The sequence below is a fragment of the Chiloscyllium punctatum genome, chromosome 45 (genome assembly GCF_047496795.1).
Source record: "Chiloscyllium punctatum isolate Juve2018m chromosome 45, sChiPun1.3, whole genome shotgun sequence".
Lineage (NCBI taxonomy): Eukaryota > Metazoa > Chordata > Chondrichthyes > Orectolobiformes > Hemiscylliidae > Chiloscyllium > Chiloscyllium punctatum.
Genome location: NC_092783.1, coordinates 31168695 through 31187131, shown reverse-complemented (window position 1 = coordinate 31187131; position 18437 = coordinate 31168695).

Here is an 18437-nt window from a genome sequence, read left to right as displayed (position 1 = left end):
TGCAGTGCCCACCTCCGCCTAGTAGATGCTGCTGCCAAGCAGGAAGCCTTACACCCCAAACTTCTGAGGAACAGGAGAATTGACATTTCGGGCATAAGCCCTTCTTCAGCAACACATTTTCAGCTCTGATCTCCAGCATCTGCAGTCCTCACTTTCACCCCAAACTTCTGGTCCCACTGGGTTCCCAGCAAAACCTAGTAGAGACAATAATAGGACAGGTATGCCATCCTGGGTAAGGTACATAAATCACAGGGAAAGTCCCTGCTGAAGGGCACAACTAAGGACTCAAATGGGGTGCTCCCTCAGTACTGAAAAATGTGTTGCTGGAAAAGCGCAGCAGGTCAGGCAGCATCCGAGGAGCAGGAAAATCGATGTTTCGGGCAAAAGGGCTTTTGATGATGAAGGGCTTTTGCCCGAAACATGAATTTTCCTGCTCCTCGGATGCTGCCTGACCTGCTGCACTTTTCCAGCAACACATTTTTCAGCTCTAATCTCCAGCATCTGCAGTCCTCACTTTCTCCCTGCTCCCTCAGTACCCAAGCTAAAATGTGGGTGACCCCTGCTGGACAAGTTAATGTTCCTTCTTCATTGCTGCCTATTTCAGTTGATTGCTGCGTAATTGTTCACAATTGGGCAAGAAGCAAACAAACCCAGATTTTCTGAAAGCAGCTAAGAAACTGAAGCACCTTTGATTTGTTAAAAAAAATACAAATGCTGTAAAAGGGATGCCGTGCGTTTGTTGAACCACTTCCTTGCCTGGTGGGCCTTTACTTATCTACAACTTGCTTTTATCAAATTACCTTGAATACATTGTTCTGAATATTGTCTAATAATAGTAGATGTATTTAGCACATTAATCAAAACCATCCCAACAACTGATACTGCTGCCTCAACAGTGGTGGACAAGTGAGAAATATTTACATCAATTAACCAAAACTCTTCAAAGTTTACACTCACAGGTACGCCAAGCCTAAGAATTAGGACGAGGGCAAATTGGTGGTGAGGTGGAAAGGCCCGTCCTAAACCTGCTGGTCACCTACACAGCAGTCAAGGTCAAGGGGAGGCCCAAATTGATGCACACAACGCGATATAAAAGAGCACCACCCCTTGAAGGAACACCAGAAGATTTTGTCAGAGACACCTGTGCAGCCTCCAATGGGAATGGCTCAGCCTGATCATTCTGCCTTTCAGTCCACGTTTTTTAATCTTTTACTAACTATGTTTGATTGGGGGGTACAACAGATAGCCTGATAACCTCTAGTAAACTGGAAGTACAGTTTAATACTTTTATTTATGCACAAAAGGTCAACCACTCTAGCTGCTAGGTATGTGCCCATCTCCCAATATGATCCGAACACACACCTTATGGAATTTGAGTGACTTACAGTTTTTTTTAACCCCTGCCTTTGGAACTGCTCGACTAGAAATCAAAGTAACCCTGCAGACAATCCTGTCTTGGTTCAGTTCACTGTTGAAAAAAAAAGTTAATTGATGGGAGTGGTATACTGCAAAAGGGAGAGGGAGAGAGAAAGAAAAAAAGAATAGAATGGAAAGGAACTAGCGGTCTCACAGACTAGTCAAGCAACATCCTGATACAGGATAACTCAAAGAGTCATACCTTACAGGCAATGTCCTCGACATCACCATCACCATCCCTGGATATGTCCTGCCCCACCGGTAGGACAGATCCAGCAGTGGTGGCTGCACAGTGGGATACAGTCGGCAGGGAATTGCTCTGGGAGTCCTCAGCATTGACTCTGGATCCCATAAAGTCTCATGACTTTAGTTTAAACATGGGCAAGGTTACCACATACCATCCTCCCTTGGCTGATGAATCGGTACTCCTCCATGTTGAACAACACTTTGAGGATGCACTGAGGATGGCAAGGGCTTAAAATGTATTTGAGCTGGGAATTTCAATGTTCACCACCAAGAGTGGCTTGGCAGCAGTACTACTGATCAAGCTGGTCTGGTCCTAAAAGACATAGCTACAATACGGGGTGAGAGGCAGAGGGTGAGGGAACCAAAAGACAGAAAAATATATATGAAATCATCCTTACCAATCTGCCAGCTGCAAATGCATCTATCCATGACAGTATCAGTATGAGTGACCACTGCACAGACCTTGTGGAGTCAAAGTCCACCCTCACATTGAGAATAACCTCCATTCTGTTATGTGGCACTATTGCTGTACTAAATGACACAAACTTCAGACAGATCTAGCAACTCAAGACTGGGCATCCATGAGTCACTGTGGGCTTTCAATAGCAGCAGAATGTACTCCAGTACAATCTGTAACCCCATGGCCCTGCACATCTCTTACTCATTTTCATCAAGGCAGGGGATTAATCCTGGTTCATTGGAGAGTGCAGAAGGCCATGCCAGGAGCAGCACCAGGCATACATGAGGATAAGGTGTTAACTTAATGAAGCTACCAAACCGGACTACTTGATGCCAAATAACATAAGCAGCAAGTGATAGACAGAACTAAGCAATCGCACAAGCAACGGATCAGATCTAAGCGCTGCATTCCTGCCACATCCAATCATGAATGGTGGTGGACAATTTAACAACTCACTGGAAGAGAAGGCTCCATAAATATCCTCATCCTTAATGATGGAAGAGCCCAGCATATAAGAACAAAAGATAAAACTGAAGCTTTCGCAGCAATCTTCAGCCAGAAATACTGAGTGGATGATCCATGTCAGACTCCTCCAAAGGTCCCCAGCATGACAGACACCAGCCTTCAGGCAATTCAGTTCACTCCACGTGATATCACAAACAGTTAGAGGCACTGGATACTGCAAAGCCTACAGCCCTGACAACATTCCAGCAATTGTCCTTGTGCCCCAGAACTTGCCACTCCCCGACCTGAGCTGTTCCAGTACAGTACTGGCATCTACTCAATGATGTGGAAAACTGCTCAAGTATGTCCAGTACGTAAAAAGCAGGACAAACCCAACCCGGCCAATTACTGCCCCATTAGTCTACTGTCAATCATCAGTAAAGTGATGGAAAGTGTCATCAGAAATGCTGTCAAGCAGCACCTGCTAATCACGGCAGCAAGGTGGCTCAGTGGTTAGCACTGTAGCCTTATAGCACCAGGATCCCAGGTTCAATTCCAGCCTTGGGTGACTGTCTGGGTGGAGTTTGCACATTCTCCTCATGTCCGCGTGGGTTTCCTCTGGGTTCTCTGGTTTCCTCCCACGGTCCAAAGATGTGCAATTCAGCTGAACTGGCAATAGTAAATCTCCCATAGTGTGAGGTGCGTTAGTCAGTGGGAAAGGGTCTGGGTGGGCTATTCTTCAGAGGGCCGGTGTGGACTGGTTGGGCGAAAGGGCCTGTTTCCACACTGTAGGGAATCTCGTCTCAATAACCTGGTCAGTGACGCCCAGTTTGGGTTCCGCCAGGGCTACTCAGCTCCTGACCTCATTACAGCCTTGGTTTAAGCATGGATAAAAGAGCTGAATTCCAGAGGTGAAGTGAGAGTAACAGCCGTTGATATCAAGGCTACATTCAACCAAGTGTGGCACCAAGCAAAACTGGAATCATTTGGGTATTAGGGGGCAAACTATTGTAGTGGAAAAATCCCTCAATGTTCTATAAATAATTACCAGGAGATGCAGAAAATCCTTCACAAAATTAAACTTTAATCTTGCAAAATCAAAGCTGTGGGAGCCAGCAAAATGTCTTCCCTGACTCCCCACAATCTCTTTGTTCGTCTGCAGTTCATACAGTTGTTGGTCCCACATTTATCAGATAACATTAGCCTAGCCAATCATGCTGGCTTGCTTTGCCTTTCTAAACTAATCCTCGTCTGCCACACTGGTTCCCTTCATTACACTGAACCTATCACATTACAACACCATCATCTTCAGCATTAGCTCATCTCCCAGGAGCCCTGTAACATGATCCCGGGCATGCATTACAACACTAAATTTAACTACATAATTCCAGAGTAACTTCCATACTATCCAGTGCTTACGGTCATACCTGAATATTGGAAGATGGCCATGGTTACTGGAGGTCAGTCATCTCAGCTCCAGCACACATCTGCAGGAGTTCCTCATGGTAGTGTCCTCAGCCCAACCATCTTCAGCAGCTTCACTCCATGGACCTTCACTCCATTGTAGGGACAGGAGTGGGGATAGTTGCCAATGATTGCACAATGTTTCACACCATTTGTGAGTCCTCAGACATTGAAGCAGTCCATGTCCAAGTGCAACAAGATCTAGACAGTATTCAGACTTGGGCTGACAAGTGGCAAGTAACAGTCTTGCCACACAAATACCAGGCTATGACCATTATCAATAAGAGACAATTTAACCACCACCCTTGACATTCAATGGTGTTATCATCATTGAATCCCTTACTATCAACATTTTGGGAGTTATCATTGACCAGAAACACAACTGGACTCACCACATAAATTCAGTGGCTACAAAAACAGGCCAAAGGCTAAGAATATGGTGGTGACTAACTCACGTCCTGACTCACCAAAGGCTGTCTACAAGGCACAAGTCAGGAGTGTGAAGGAATACTCACCACTTGTTTGGTGGAATGTAGCTCCAAGAACACTCAAGAAGCTTGACACCATCCAGAACAAAGCCACATACTTGATTGGCAGCGCATCCACAAGCATTCACTCCCTCCACCACCAACACTAAGTAGCAGCAGTGTGCACTTTCTGCAAGATATGCTGCAGAAATTACACAAAGATCCTAAGACAGTACCTTCCAAACCAACAACCACTTCCATCCAGAAGAACAAGGGCAGCAGCTATATAGGAATACCACCAACTTCAAGTTCCCCTCCAAGCTACTCACCATCCTGACTTAGAAATACATTGCCATTCCTTCACTGTTGCTGGGTCAAAGTCCTGGAATTCTCTCTCTAATGGTACTGTGAGTCAACCCACACCAGGTGGACTGCAACTGTTCAACAAGGCAGCTCACCATCATCTTATCAAGCGGCAAATAGGGACAGGCAATAAATGCTGGTCAACCAGCAATGCCCACATCCGCAAGAACAAATAAAAATTAGCACAGAAGCAGAAATGAGCTCCAGTGCAGCACAAACAATTCCTGACCATGGGAAGATAAAGTTGGGAAATTGGCAGCATATGACCAGATTGGTAGCAATGGAAACACCATTTAAAGACAAGTGGCAGAAATAACAACAAAATACCAAACAATGTTCAAATAAACCCATTATAATGTGGGGGACGGGGATAGAGAAGGGAGAACGAGGGACAGGATTGAATAGATGTAAAGGGGAGAAGAGTTAGGGGATGGGATAGGAGGAGAGGACTGTGGAGGGGTAGGGAAGCAGGGGTAGGGTTGTGAAGGAGGAGCTGTGAGAGAAACAATGGACCAGGGTTTAGTGGCGGGTGGGTGGAAGAGAAGAATGCCCCCAATTTCCAAACCATCCCCAGACGTGCACGTGGCCATTTTTCCATCAATCTCAGTCACTCGCACACATACACAAGAACAAGCTGCACATATCCTCAGTGATAACAGCAGTGATTTAACCCAATAACCTTTGTTTTCATCCCCATTGACACCAAAGACAGAGAAACAAACAGTTAAGGGATAAACTAAAAAAATTAACAAAAACATAACTGACCGAATTACTGAAGCAGTTTTCATGCTACATTGTTTCAAAGGTACATAGGATTCCTGATGAAGGCCTCCAGCCCAAAACGTCAATTTTCCTGCTCCTCAGATGCTGCCGACCTGCTGTACTTTTCCAGCAACACACTCTCGACATAGGATTGTCAGACCTTATGCTGTAGCATTAACAGCCAAACTCTTTTTCTCAGAAATCCCCAGTTCAAAACACTCCAGCCCAACCTTCTGTTTGATCATGTCCTCTCACAGACTTGCTGGCACCAATTCCCAGATAGTGGCCTTATTAATGGCCAAGAGCCTCATATCTGGTAATGCCACTCTGCCACACTCCAGAATCAAAACGACGACAGAAGTTTTGATCAAAAACCAACCACAATTAACTTCCAGGTCTGGCCTCAAAAATGAACAACAACTTATTTATTCTTTTTAACCCAAGCTGCTGCTCACAATCCAAAAGTCAACTCTCAAATCTCAGAGGTTCAGATCTCACATTCAAAACAAAAATGATTTTAAAAGTCAGCGAAGGTTCCAACACAGTGCAGTTACTGCAGAAAGACCTTTAGCAACAATACAAATTGAATGAATGGGACACTACTGATTAGAGTTTAGAACAATGAGAGGTGATCTCATTGAACCAAATTGGACTCTGAAGGGGCTTGGCATTATAACTAATGTGAGGATGTTCCTCCTCATGGGTGATACTAGGACTAGAAAGCATAGTCTCAGAATAAAGGGCTCAATGTAAAGTGAGATGAGCAGGAATTTCTTCTCTCAGACAGTTGGAATGCCTTGCCACAGAGCTATGGGGGCAGTCCTTGTTTAAGATTGAGATAGACAGTTTCTTGATCAGCCAGGGAATTGAGGTGCAATGATTACAATGACATCAGCCAGGTGGACTTTATAGAATATGAGTTCCTTGATTGGGGCTGACCGATATAAACAGGAGTGTCAGGGTTCTGTTTGCTCTGCGAACTGGCTCCAAGGACGCCACACCAGTGTCAAGTACTACACACATGACAATAAAGGATGACTTGGTGACGGGATACCAGCATCTGTGGAGTTATTTCATAAGGGTTATAGGAAATGTGCTGGAAAATGAACGTTAGGAATGTCAGATCCATCACAATCCTATTGAGGGCGGAACAGGCTCAGAGGGTCAATTAGCCTGCTCCTGTTCCTATTACATATGATCTTCCAGTGAAATCACATGGTTCCAGGATGTCATTGCTAGATGGATAGAGAACTGGCTGGGTAACAGCTGACCGAGTGTTGTATTGGAAGTTGTTTCTCAAAATAGAGAACAGTGACCAGTGGTGTTACATAAGGATCGTGTTGTTTATGATTTGGAGGAAGGTATAGGTTGTCTGATTAGTAAGTTTGCAGATGATGCCAAGCAGACAGTGAAGGATACTGTCAGAGAATGCAGCAGAATACAGATAGATTGGAGAGTTGGGCAGAGAAATGGTAGAAGGAGTTCAATCCAGGCAAATGCAAGGTGATGCATTTTGGAAGATCCAATTCAAGAGAGAACTATATCGTAAATAGAAAAGCCCTGAGGAAAATTGATATAGAGATCAAGGTGTTCCGGTTCATTATACCCTGAAGGTGGCATAGAATGGTGAAGGTATACGGCATGCTTTCCTTCATCAGATAGGGCATTGAGTACAAGAGTTGGCAGATCATGTTACAGTTGTATAGGACTTTAGTTCAGCAACATTTGGAAAACTGCGTACAGTTCTGGTCGTATCATTACCAAAAGGTTGTGGATGCTTTGGAGAGGATGCTCAGGAGGTTCACCAGAATGTTGCCTGGTATGGACGACTCTAGCTATGAAGAGAGGTTGAGGAGATTAGGATTATTTTCATTAGAAAGACAGACTTGGGGGGGGGGGCGGTGGTCAGCAACTTGGTTGAGGTCTCAACAAAACATTAGGTATAGACAGGGTGGAGAGGAAGAAGCTTTTTGGAATATTGTGTGCAATTCTGGTCTCCTTCCTATTGGAAAGATGTTATGAAACTTGAAACGGTTCAGAAAAGATTCACAAGGATGTTGCCAGGTTTGGAGGATTTGAGCTATAGAGAGAGGTTGAATAGGCTGGGGCTGTTTCCCTGGAGCGTCGGAGGCTGAGAGGTGATCCCATAGAGGCTTATAAAATCATGAGGGTCATAGATAGAATAAGTCTTTTCCCTGGGGTGGGGAGAATCCATAATTAGTGGGCAAGGACCTGCATGTCCTTGGTGGAGTGGGAGGGGGAGTTGAAGTGTTGAGCCACGGGGTGGTTGGGTTCGTTGGTCCCCCCAGACCATAGCAACACAATGGTTGGAGGAAGAGCGCCTCATCTTCCGCCTAGGAATCCTCCAACCACAAGGGCTGAACTCAGATTTCTCCAGTTTCCCCTCCCCCCACCTTGTCTCAGTCAAATCCCTCAAACTCAGCACCACCTTCCTAACCTGCAATCTTCTTCATAACCTCTCCGCCCCCACCCCACTCTGACCTTGACCTCCTTTAACCTATCACATTTCCAACACCCATCCCCCAAGTCCCTCCTCCCTACCTTTTATCTTAGTCAGCTGGACACACTTTCTTCATTCCTGAAGAAGGGCTTGTGCCCAAAACGTTGATTCTCCTGTTCCTTGGATACTGCCTGACCTGCTGCACTTTTCCAGCAACACATTTTCAGCACACCTTATTTCACCGAGTATGCGTAGGCACAGTGATGTAACAGTGAGTGGGCGGTGCTATGTGCTCACCTCACCCCCGCTGTCCCAAGCTCCCTCTTCCCATCCCCCAGTGTTCTTCCCCAGTGTGACCAAATGTCTCCATGTGAGGTTCTGCTGATTTTTTTTTATTATTCCTGCTGGGAGGGTTTACTGCGATAAAAGTGCAAAATGAAGGGGAGATGAAACTGGATGTGATAAAACGCAGCAATTCCACCAGAATCCAACTCCTGTAAACGTAACAGGGCTGTCAGCAGCTGAATGTCTGACTGAATCCCTGTTGGAGCAGGGACAGTTAGACTCAAAACCTCAGCTCTTTTCTCTCCTTACAGATGCTGCCAGACCTGCTGAGATTTTCCAGCATTTTCTCTTTTGATTTCAGATTCCAGCATCCACAGTAATTTGCTTTTATTTAAATCTTTCCTCGGTGTGCTTGCACTATTGGATGGCCAGCTCAGGTAGGGAACTGTATCCCTGTCATTGTCTTGATATTTCCACAGGATCTCCATAGCGTAGGGATCTTTTGCCTCTCTTGCCTGGATGATCAGATGAATTCTAATCCAATTCACAGAACATCGAAAAGTGCACGATTTTATTTCAGTCTAAGTCAAAGCTCTTTCCAGTCAGTTCACTGGAACAATATCATTTAGGCTGTATAACTGAACAAAGAAAATTATAGCAGAGGAATAGGCCTTTCAGCCTGCGCTGATCCAGATCCTCCATCTAAACCTGTCTTCTATTTTTTAAGGATCTGTATCCCTCTGCTCCCTGCCCAATCATGTATCTAGGTACATTTTAAATGACGCTGTTGTGCCCGCCTCTACCACCTCTGCTGGCAATGTGTTCCAGGCAAACACCACCCTCTGTGTAAAGAACCTTTCATGCATATGTCCCTTAAATGGTTCTCACCTTGAATTCGTGACCCCTAGTAATTGGGTCCTCCACTCTGGGGAAAAAGTGGCCTAACCAACATCCTGTACAGCTGCAACATGACCTCCTAACTCCTATACTCAATGCTCTGACCAATAAATGAAAGCATACCAAACATCATCTTCACAGTCCTATCAGCCTGCGGCTGTATTTTCAAAGAGCAATGAACCTGCATTCCAATGTCTCTTTGTTCAGCCACACTCCCTAGGACCCTACAATTAAGTGTATAAGTCCTGCTCTGATTTTGCTTTCCCAAAATGCAGCCCCTCACATTTAATTTATCTAAATTAAACTCCATTTGCCACTCCTCAGCCCATTGACCCATCTGATCAAGATCCCGCTGTAATTTGAGATAACCTTCTTCGCTGTCCACTACACCTCTAATTTTGGTGTCATCTGCAAACTTACTTACTATACCTCCTTTGTTCATATCCAAATTATTTATATAAATGACGAAAAGAAGTGCACCAATCCTTGTGAACCTCCACTGGTCACACGCCTCTGGCTGAAAAGCAACCCTCCATCACCATCCTCCGTCTTCAACCTTCGAGCCAGTTCTGTATCCAAATGGCTAGTAGTGCCTGTATTCCATGAGATCTAACCTTGCTAACTAATCTCTCGTGGTGAACCTTGTCAAATGTCTTACTGAAGTCCATATAGATCACGTCCACCATTCTGCTCTCATCGATCCTCTTTGTTACTTTTTCAAAAAAAACTGTCAAATTTGTGAGACATGTTTTCCTACACACAAAGCCATGTTGACTATCCCTAATCAGTCCTTGCCTTAAGAAGTTCTGGGATTTACATATTAATGAACCAAAACCTGCATTCTAAAAGATGAAAGACTTAACAATCTAGGTTTGTTCAATATATCACTGTATGACACTGTAATCTTTTGCTGTAAATTGTCTTATGATCTTATACTCCACAACCATCTGATCAAGGAGCAGCACTCCGAAAGCTAGCCCTTCCAAATAAATCTGTTGGACTATAAGCTGATGTTGTGTGTTTTTTTTTAAATTCAAAGTATGGTGCTGGAAAAGCACAGCCTGTCAGGCAGCATCCAAGGACCAGGAGAGTTGGCAGTATGAGCATAAACACTTTGCCAGGAATTGGGGGGGGGGGGGGGGTGTCAGGAAAGCTGCGAGATAAATAGGAGAGGTGTTGGGCTGGGAGCAAGGTAGCTAGGAAGGTGATAGGTGGATGCAGGTGGGTTATGATGGTGATAGTTTGGAACGAATGGTGGACCTGATATGTGGGAAGGAAGATGGACAGAGAGGACAGTTCAAGAGGACACTGCTGATTTGGAGGGTTGGATCTGAGATGAGGTGGAGGGGAGGGGAGATGAGCAAACTGGTGACTACGACATTGACTGAGTCCAAAGCCTCCAGATGACCACTATATACAGCAAATCCAAAGCCTCCAGAAGGACACATGCTCTAAACAACCCCACTGTCCTGTGGCTGAACACTTCAACTCTCCCTCCTACTGTGCAAAGGACATGCCAATCCTGGGTCTCTTCCACTGCCAAATCCATGCCACCTGACAACCGGAGGAAATCATCTTCTGCCTTGGGACCTTCCAACCACATGGAAACAGTGTTGATTTCACCAGTTTCCTCATCTCCCCTCCCCACACCTTATCCCAGATCCAACCCTCCAACTTGGCAATGCCATCTTAGCTGTCCTACCTGTCCATCTTCTTTCCCGTCTATCTGCTGTACCCTCTGTGCTGACCTATCACCATCAACCCCCACCTTCATCTAGCTATCACATTCCTAGCTACCTTCACCCCACTCCCATTTATTTCTCAGTCCCCTTGGGCACCTCCCATCTTCCTGATGAAGAGCTGATGCTCGAAGCATTGATTCTCCTGGTCCTTGATTCTGCCTTACCAGCTGTGCTTTTCCAGGGCCACATTTTTTGACTCAGATCACCAGCATCTGTGCTGTGCCTGTTTAAAAAAAATGTTAAAATCTGGCAGAACTATCTGACAGCACCAAGTGTTCTCAAGAAGATACAATGTAGTGGTCCCTCAGTTAGTGTAGTTGGTTGCCTGGATATAAAAACAAATTCCCATTAGGCCAATCACTTCAAATTATGACATCCCCAAAAATACCAAATTGCAATCAACTATGAATTTAGTACATTGACAACCTTAAAACCCAATGACACAATATGATGCTTTGGGGGTATAAGACTGGGGAAAATTGAACAGTTGAGTGGACAACTGCCACACCACCAGCATGTAGAGACTGTCCAAAAAAATAGCTCTCTTGAAGCTACCTTTATTGATCAGTAACCTGTGAAGCAGAACTCCCTGAGAAGAAGAGTGAGAAAGGTATGAAGAGACGATTTGGTGTCTGGCTGGTTTTGAAAACTTAAATTGTTGGCAAATCTCAATTTGGGGGGTGAGGTTTATCGGACTAGTATTATAGAAAGGAAGATAAAAGATCCATAAGAGGAAGGAGTTGTAAATAGTTGTTAGTTAATCTCTTATTCTTAAAGAAATTTATTAATTTTATTACTTTTATTCTTGGCTTCTTGAATTTTCACAGATTACAGCACAGGATAAATCATTTGTGTTGCAGGTTTAAATTAAGTTGAAGGGTTTAACCCTAGTTGTAACAGTTTGGGGGCTTGCCCTGGATTTGAACTGGTTTAGACAGATTTGAATAGATGTGGAGGTACGAAAATTCCCAGCAGATTTAAATGCTTAGAGGTCAGTGTCCTAGATCTTAAATAAAACGTAGGTGAGACAATTTGTTTAATTTCGGTGACATGTGGTTGATTAATTTAAAAGAGAGAGAAATGGCTCTTAAAATTGCCAGAGGTTCTGGGATTTGAAAATGATTCTCAAATTTGCCAAGAAAGTTTAGAAGTAAAGAAAAAGGCCATACTTTTAGAAATTAGATTTGGGTTTAACCAAGGGCAAAGGTAAAGCTGACATTGTAATGGAAATACTCAAACACTTAGAGTCATAGAGATGTACAGCATGGAAACAGACCTTTTGGTCCAACCCATCCATTCAGACCAGATATCCCAACCCAATCTAGTCCCACCTGCCAGCTACCGGCCCATATCCTTCCAAACCCTTCCTGGTCATATACCCATCCAAATACTTTCTAAATGTTGCAATTGTACCAGTCTCCACAACTTCCTCTGGCAACTCATTCCATACACGTACCACCCTCTGTGAAAAAGTTGTCCCATTGGTCTCTTTTTATATCTGTGGTCTCCCGCCCAAAACCTATGCCCTCTAGTTCTGAACTCCCTGACCCCAGGGAGAAGACTGTCCATTTATCCTATCCATGCCCCTCATAATTTTGTAAACCTCTATTAGGTCAACCTTCAGTCTCCGCTCCAGGGAAAACAGCCCCAGACTGTACAGCCTCCTCCCCATAGCTCAAATCCTCCAACTCTGGCAACATCCTTGTACATCTTTTCGGAATCCTTTCAAGTTTCACAACATCTTTCCAATAGGAAGGAACCCAGAATTGCATGCATTATTCCAACAATGGCCTAACCCAATGTCCTGTACAGCCGCAACATGACCTCCCAACTCCTGTACTCTATATTCTGTCCAGTAAAGGAAAACCTACCAAATGCTTTCTTCACTATCCTATCTACCTGCGACTCCACTTTCAAGGAGCTATGAACCTGCACTCTTTGTTCTCTTTGTTCAGCAACTCTCCCTAGGACCTTACCATTAAGTGTATAGGTCCTGCTAAGATTTGCTTTCCAAAATGCAGCACCTCGCATTTATCTGAATTAAACTCCATCTGTCACTTCTCATCCCATTGACCCATCTGCTCAAGATCCTGTTGTATTCTGAGGTAACCCTCTTTGTTGTCCACTACACCTCCAATTCTGGTGTCATCTACAAACTTACTAACTATCCCTCTTATGCTTGCATCCAAATCATTTATATAAATGACAAAAAGTAGAGGACCCAGCACTGGTCCTTGTGGCACTCCACTGATCACAGGCCTCCAGTCTGAAAAACAACCCTCCACCACCACCCTCTGTCTTCTGCCTTTGAGCCAGTTCTGTATCCAAATGGCTAGTTTTCCCTGGGGTCAGTGAGATCTAACCTTGCTAACCAGTCTCCTATGGGGAACCTTGTCGGACACCTTACTGAAGTCCACATAGATCTCATCTACCGCTCTGCCCTCATCAATCCTCTTTGATACTACTTCAAAAAAGTCAGGTGTGTCAGAGAAACCGACAAGTGCAGTACAGGTAGAAAAACTTAAATTACAATTGAGGAAAATAGAGTTCAAAGATAAACAAAGAGAGAGAGAACAAACTTCTGATAAAATCCGCTGAGTCCTAAGAATCAAAGCACCTCTTTCTTTGATGTTGGCCTTGGAAATTCCTCGATGGCCTTCGCCTTTGCATTCCGTGGGGTCAGCCTTCCATGACCGATGTTATGCCCCAAGAATGCCACCTCTGCTTTTGCGTGTTCAGTTTTATTTAAGTTTGTCACCAGTTTTGCTTCTCGCAGTCATTCAAAGTGCTCTGCCAACTGTACCACTTGATCTTCCCAGGACGTACTAAAGATCACCAGAAAGATGGAGACTAAACGGTGACCTGACAGAGATCCACAAAATTACGAGAAGTATTAATAGGGTGGATACTCAGAGGCTTTTTCCCAGGCTAATATGGTCAACTACAAAAGGACAGAGGTTCAAGGAGAGAGGGGGTAAGTTTGGGACAGAAGTGCAGGGAAAATGTTTCATACAGAGGATAGTGCATACCTGGAACACACCGGCAGCAGAGGTGGTGGAAGTAGGCCTGTCAGCAACGTTGAAGACTTTCCTTGATAGAGACATGAATGGGAGGTGAGCAGAGACCTAAAAACCATATCTGGGCAAGAAGAGCAGATCTAACTAAGGATTAGGAATTGGTGCAAATTTGGTGGGCTGAAGAGCCTATTTCTGCGCTATATTGAATTGTATTAGCTAAGACCAAAACAAACAGGAACAGGATGAGGTCCCTCGAGCCTGGTCTGACATTCAGTTGGATATTGACTGATCTGATATTCCTCAGGTCCACTTTTTTGCCCTTTCCCCTATTATGGACTACAGACCACTCAAAACATTCTTAAGCATGCGGCTCCAGACCATGACTTTGCAATTTGTTTCTCTAAGTATACAGTGAACGTTACATGGAGTAAGTTAGCGAGGTTGACTGCTAGATTTAAAACAGATAAGACTTTATTCACAAAGTTACACAATAAAACATGAAGAATGCAATAAAGAACCCCTACAGAATTCAGTCTAACCAAACTAGACTTAATTATGCTGTTCCGTATATACACAACAGTCCCTTTAAAACCAAGTATAAATGGAACACATGCTTACGGGTTGAGGTTGAAGGGCAGAAAGAAAGAGAGAGGGTGTGTTTCCACACAACTCACTATTGAACTCCTCACCAGGTCAAGATTGAACTAAATGACTCAGCTCAGCTCAAGAGCTGACCACTCCCCTTTCTTTATACAGGGCACTTCTAAAACATGTCCACTTTGGCCTGAATTCTCATCTATTTACATATAAACAAAAAGCCTCTCAACATCCTTTTCATCTCCGTACCGAACCAGACTGATCTGAGCCTGGCCTGATTTATTACCCCTCTGAAAAAAATCAAGGACTGAGTATCCTTGAGCCAAGGAACAGCTTTTAGAAGAAAAAGGGACGAGTTTTGTGACACCCCATAACCCTTGATTCCCCTGGTGATCAAGAATCTATCGATGACAGCTTAAGTATACACAAGGACTCTGTTCCCCACAGCTCTATGTGTAAAGGAGTTCCAAAGACTCCCAATCCTCCAAGAGAAGAAATTCCTCCTCAACTCAGACTTCAATTGGCCTGTTTTATTCTGAGACTACACCCTCTGGACCTAGTCTCTCATGTGAGAGGAAACATTCTCAGCATTTACCCTTTCAAGCCCTGAAATAAATATAGACGTTTCAATGAGATCACCTCTCATTTTTAAAGTAGATTTAAAGCTTTGGGGGAATGAGACAGGAAATAAAGAATTTTAGTTTCTAAGAAAATCTGTTCAGAATTTCAGAGTTGAAAATATGTTGCTGGAAAAGCACAGCAGGTCAGGCAGTTCAGAATTTCAACCTGGTACTGAGAATGATGACTTTTGTCAAGTTCTTTTACAGGAGATTATAAGGGGAAGATTTGCAGTCAGAAATTTCAAAGCGCATGTTGTGTCAACATCTGACAAAATGAACATTATTCCTGCACTCATCATGTGATCTGGTAAGACACATATGACTGGACCAGGGTAAAGTCATGAAAATATGGGGAATGTGGTAGGAAATTCAGTTACCCCTCCCAGCAGGACACACACCGATACAGTCACAGTGGAGAGTGGCTGTTCATCTGCCCCATGTGTGGGAAGACATTTACTCAGTCTTTCAACCTGCTGAGGCACCAGTGAGTTCACCATGTACTTAGACCTATCCTTGTGTAAGAAAGGATTTGTTCAAACCTTCCACCTTTGGGGACATCAGCGCATTCACACTGAGGTGAGGGCATTCACCTGCTCCAAGTATGGGAAAGGATTTACTGAGTTCTCGGACTTGCTGAAACACCAGCAAGCTCATTCTGGGGAAAGGCCATTGACTTACTTTGGTATGGGGAGAGATTCACTCGGATCCATGACCAACTGAGACACCAGCCAGTTCCCACTGGTTAGAAGCTGTTTTTCACTGTGTGAAAATGAATTTGCTGAGTCTTCAACATGACTGAGACACCAGTGAGTGCACGCAGTGAAGTGGTCATCTACCTGGTCCATGTGGGGAAGATGATGCACATTATTGCAGGATTCTGATTCTATGATTACTGTTCATCAGATTCAGGACTGGACCTTGTCCATGCTGACATTGTTGGAGTATTGATGTTGTGAACCAAAGTTGGCTGAATTTGTATCAAACTTTCTGAACCTCAGGATGTCTCTGCTATTCTGGAGAATTATTGTTCAATGTGATAATGACTAGGGATCATCTGTTTTATGTGAGATTGGTTGAGGGGAAAAGTTTCATAGCCGGTTGTCCTTGGAGAAGATATATGAGGTGTCCATCTATGCTGTCAATGCTTTTAGGGAGAGGTGGACACAGTGGGGGGTACAGTGTTTTATTTCCACATCTGACTCTATTTTGATTTACGACTTTCCTGCTCTCTCTACTCCCTCCCTCACTTCTGATGGTTTGCATTGCCTATAATTAGCTTTTCTTGTAAATATTCAATTGGTTACAAGGGTGTTTTACTGGTGATGATTATTGACAAACAAAAAGCAAAAAAGAAATTATGATGATTCTGGTTGTCAGAAAGTCACTCAACTATGTGTGACACTCCAGCTCCTCCTTCTCTGGAGGAGAAAAGGGGAAAACAAAGAAAAGGCTTCACAGGTGACCGAACCAGAACTGAAAAGCAGTTAAATCGAACCAACAGATTGGACAGAAAGGAACATTTTCCTTGGCCTTTGAGTAGCTGTGAAGTGATGGTGTCTGGGAGTAGATGGGACTTTGTTTTACAGTGTGAATGAAATATTTTAAACTGTTATATTAAATAGCTTTATTTTGTTTTATTTTCATTTATTGTGGAATAAACTTGTATTTCATTGATAAAACTAAATCTGCAAACCTTTATGTTCCAGTGAAAGACCACCATGTTAAACAAAATACAAAATGAACTATCAAACCATTATTCATTCCAAGATAGATCTAACGTGTCCAGGGGAAATAGCAGCTGGGATCATAACGCCTTACCTGACTTTGCCCCAGCTTCACAACTGAAAACTGATTTTGGGAGTGTTATCTCCTGGAGAATTGTTGCCCTGCCTGCCTTTTTCCCACCCTGGCTCCCCTGCTTTCATGAAAACAAGATTAGGACAAGGAGTCTGCTCCACAATTCACTTTGATCATGCTGATTATCCAACTCCTTTCTTTGTTTCTGCTTTCTTCCCATCCCTTTTTTTTATTCTTTTACCTCCATGAGCTAACTCTAAGTCCTTCTTGAAAACATTCATGTTTTCATCTCAGTTTTCTGTTCCAGTGATATTACTGTGTTGCTACATTGGCATAGACAGAGATGATCTGATGGTTCTACCTGTAGGAGAATGCACTAAACACCCCTCACCATCCTGTAGTAACATCAGCTGGGTTTGAGCAACTGGAGATAGAAAGCAGCCCAGAGATCCCACTTCAGAAGAAAACAAAAGATTCACAGAATAGAGGAATCACTGGCTAGGCCAGCCCTCATTCCTCATCTCTAGTCAAGCTTGAGAAGATGGTGGTGAGCTACACTCTTGAACTATTTACAGTCTGTTTGATGCAGATCGACCTACAAAGCTGTTGGGGAGGAAGTTGCAGGATTTTGAACCAGTGACTCTGGTACATATTGAAGTGAGGACAGTGAGTGAGTTGCAGGGACACTTTTCAGATGGTGGTGTCCCATGTATTTGCCACTAGTAACCATTAACCCCTCCAGATCCCAATGTACAATATCTACCCAAACCTTAATACAAACAGCAGACAATATCCACCTTAGACCCCAATACAAAACAGGAGATAATATCCACTCTGACATCAATATGGTACACAATATAAAAAGTAGGCAATATCCACTCTGACTCCATATAAAAGCATAGACAATATCCAGTCTGAGGCAAGAGTGTGGTGCTGGAAAAGCACAGCAGTTCAGGCACTATCTGAGGAGCAGGAAAATCAACTTTTCAGGCAATATCCACTCTGACATTAATATAAAATAGTAGACAATATCCACCCCAGATGCATATAAAAGAGTAGACAATATCCATCTTGTTCACAATACAGAAGAATAGGGAACATTGATCCTGACACTACTATAAAATAAACAATATCTATCCTGACCCCAAGTGCAAAAGAGTAGAGAATATTAACCCTTACCCCAACAAAAAATAGTAGACAATATCCACCCTGATCTCAATATATAACAGGATACACTGTCCTCCAGATAAAGGAAGGATGTTCACCAAATTGATTCCAGACGTGAAAGGGCTATTATATGAGGGCCAGTTGAATAACTTGTACTTAGAATCATAAAGATCTACAGAATGGAAACAGACCCTTTGGTCCAACCTGTCCAGGCCGACCAGATATCCCAGCC